The following is a 3,703-nucleotide window of genomic DNA, read 5'->3' as shown; positions in this document are numbered from 1 at the left end:
TTTAAGAGCAGACATCTTTTTCCCAAGTTCGCCAGGAATTGACATTTCGTGAAGCAGTTTCTTAAAATGACTAAATGGCAATGTAAATATTCGGCTTTTCTTATTTCTGTTACGATTTACAAACTTTGAGAAAGTATTATAATTTTTATATAATATTTATGATTTGTTACTAAATACATCTATGTTATTAAATAGAATTTGTTTGCGATTATTTAAAATATTTAAAAAATAAAAACTGTACGTCCTTGGATTTAATAAATATGTTTTGAAGTTGAACGTTTGTTTTTTATTGAATTTGTAATCCTCTTCCGCTTATTTGTTTATAATTTCATAAAATATGGTCAGGCACTTTGAAACGATTTCAAAATGATAAATTCTTTTATAATATTGTTTTTTATAATTTTGTTAGTCGCAAGAGTGCCATTGTGACTTTTCTTGAGTTGTAAATGGAACTACTTTTAAATCGTCAAATATATTTAGTTGCTATTACCATTTCTCTTATACTTGAATAATCTGTTCTAATATTTGTAAGTGAGGTGTCAAGAAAGTATAAAATGACATCATGGTGGGTGTTTTGGTGGAACTAAGTCCAGAGTCCTATTACCCCACTACCGATTACATCGAATATATATATAAATGCGAGGTCTGGCATGGAATTTGGTATCAGTACACTCTTCCGGTTTGTTCCGGTTCGCTCCACTCACAAGGTTCTCTCACACTCATAACACACGATTCTGTTTCTATTGAACCATGAACTATTCAATATGAATTGCAAGTTTAATATCTAAAATGTCACTTTCTCGCTACAGTATCCTATCCACAATTTAAAAAAATTAATGGATGTCAGAATCAATTTCAAATCAGACAAGGTTCTACACTTGAAATCGCAGAATCTTTCGGGGACAAAATATGTTGCTTTTAGAAGAAATTAGGTGATCCGTATTTTTCCGATTTGAAATTTGTTTTCAGAAGTTATGCGTATTTCAATATCGTGCTTTATTGTTAAAAACCCCCGATTTTTTTCTTTAAACTTCTATAACTTTTGATCTAGTTGAGATTTTTAAAATTTTTCTTTTTTATTCTAATAACGGTCATCGTCTTAGGTGGCTGTTTTTCTGAAAATATTAAAAGTAGTTTTTTTTCAAATACACACTTATATTTTTTGCCAATTTTTTTGTTGAATTTTCACTTTGTTAATAAAGAGATCTTTTAAGTTTTATACTTGCCCAACAACTTTTGTAGCCAGCAGAATTATTTATTCTTACAATCGAATTTTTTACCTTTTCTTGGAAACTGTAACGGGTCCGAAGAATCACTTTCAAATACTTTGTATTGTGCCTGAACTATACTTCAGGACTTCCTTATTATAACTAACCTTTGCCGGACAGAAGTACCAGAGAGACTGTCTCCCCCGTACAAGGGAAGCAGTGGCAACGGGCCTCTGCTTATTGAAATAGAAAAGCGATGAGGATAGAAGATCCTTTGAAATACCTGTTACAATCCCCTTATTATATTAGGTTTAGTCGGTAAAGCTTTTTGCTGGATCTAATTTTAACATCAGCTGTCTTAATTCTACAATCTACAACTTTTATGTCTGCAATAGGTGTTGTAGAAGCGACAGAATAATGTACTTCTGGAGTTGCGGTGACCTGGGGTTTTACATAAAATACACCAATATTTCCAGGTTTTTCTGTCTAGTGACCTTGTCTATCGCGTTTTCGATGTCATCGACTGATTGCTTTCAATCATGTAAATTTAACGGGCTAATTCTCTATGTCAGCGACATTAGCTTGTCTTTTATAAAACATAATTGTTTTTCATTATATGTTAATAATATATTCTTTCTATAACTTATTTCTTTTACTAGTGTGCCTGTAGAGCTTAATTTTAATATAATATTTAACCCGTTTAATATACATTTGTCTTGACTCACAATCTTCATAGGACCCTGTATTTTAATTATATCATGATTTGATTCGCACAATACATCAACCTCGAGTGGTTCCTGGGGGTTTGAAATGTATCCACTTATAAGTGGTATGAAAGCGATGTTAATTATTTTGAAGGGGGAATATTTGCACTCATCCTTGATTGTCTTTATATTCGTCCTTAAGATGATATTCTCGCAGCTATTAGTTTCTGACAATAAATATGTAGGTTGCTTTTTTTTACACATTTTCATTTAACCATGATTTTTACATTTTTCTAAAATTGTTTTAACGGCAGATACGTATATAGTGTATCCCCGCCCTGTTAACAGGTATTTGTAGTCTGTGATCATAGGAAGGAAAACCGAACCAATTTGTTTAGGAATCGGTATTAGGTATTTAATTATATGGATTTCAATTCCTGGGATAGTGAATTGAATAAACAAATCAATTCTTGGTGATAGCCATGTTGACTCAAGAGACGTCCACGATATTCTGAAAGTTTGTCTATTTTAAAGCTATGGTGTATTTGACGTTGAACTTTTCTTCGAATTCTTTCATCTCAAGTATCAGGATTGCTGGTGTTAGGAGCTGAGGGTGTACTATTCCGTTTTTTATGTCATTTATCGCATTTATCAGTAAGTTCATGTCTTCGTTCAATTCATCGACTGTCATAACGCAAAAAGTCATTGGCAAATGGGCATTAGTTGATTCCCATGCATTCTAGTTCGTTTGTCGTTACACAGGATTTTGTAATTATTGTTTTCCTGTCCCTATGTAATAACTGATGGGTCTTTCCAGGAAGGAGAAAGTTTGTCTTCTAGATGGTTATTAATAAACTTGACCAGATCCCCGGGCTCGAAGATATCTTGTGGTACAGAGATTTTTGATTCTTGCAACTTTTTGTATTTGATGTTTTGTATCTGTATTTGCTCCATTGCCTTTTGAAGATAGTGTTCGTGTTTTCTTTTCCACAGATTAATTAATTCGTCATTCCTGTCATTTGGCGTAGTGCTTAGCATTGAGTGCAAATTCGCCTCTCTATCAAAGGTGAGTTGAAAGGGTGAGTTTCCGGTGCCTTCATGCTTTATCGTATTATATGCCATACAAATTATTTTCAAGTTTTGATCCCATTCAGTCCTGTGATCCTCAGTGCTGGTTTTAAATAAATTCCTAATAGTCGAGTGGGCTCTTTCGAGTGCTCCATTGCTTTGCGGATGATAAACTGTAGTTTTGATGTGCTTAATGCCGAATTGATTTTCAAATTTCTGTCCCAGTTCAGATACAAAGTTTTGTCCCTGATCTGTTAAGATATTCATGGGTGCTCCGAATAGGTATACGTAGTGGTCGAATAACCCGCACGGAAAAATTTATACGTAAAAAAGTCACGAACTAGTAGCTAGGTCTCGGATATAAGAAAAGTTCATTGGGTATTGATGTAATTTCGTAAATAATCTGCGAATTTTGAGAAAGAATTGACGAACTCGATATGACAGGTATAAAACCGCTCATCAATTTTTTTTCGTAAATAATTACAAAAATATTATGAGTGATTGGGAAAAGTTACCACAGAGCACTCACGAACTTGCCCGGCAAATCTGGGAACTAGGACGTAGGTTTGTCTTTACGTGGCAAGCACACACTCTCACCAACCCGCTCGTTGCGTATGTGCATGCGTACAGTCTGTCAAGTTAAAGCGTGGGTGGCTTTACTCGCAGTCGGTAAGGTGTATCGACATGATTTTGGTGTCAAAATATTAAGAAGAGCTCCCTCTT

Source organism: Belonocnema kinseyi, chromosome 7 (genome assembly GCF_010883055.1).
Source record: "Belonocnema kinseyi isolate 2016_QV_RU_SX_M_011 chromosome 7, B_treatae_v1, whole genome shotgun sequence".
In the NCBI taxonomy this organism is placed as follows: domain Eukaryota; kingdom Metazoa; phylum Arthropoda; class Insecta; order Hymenoptera; family Cynipidae; genus Belonocnema; species Belonocnema kinseyi.
Note: the sequence above shows the minus strand (reverse complement) of the source record.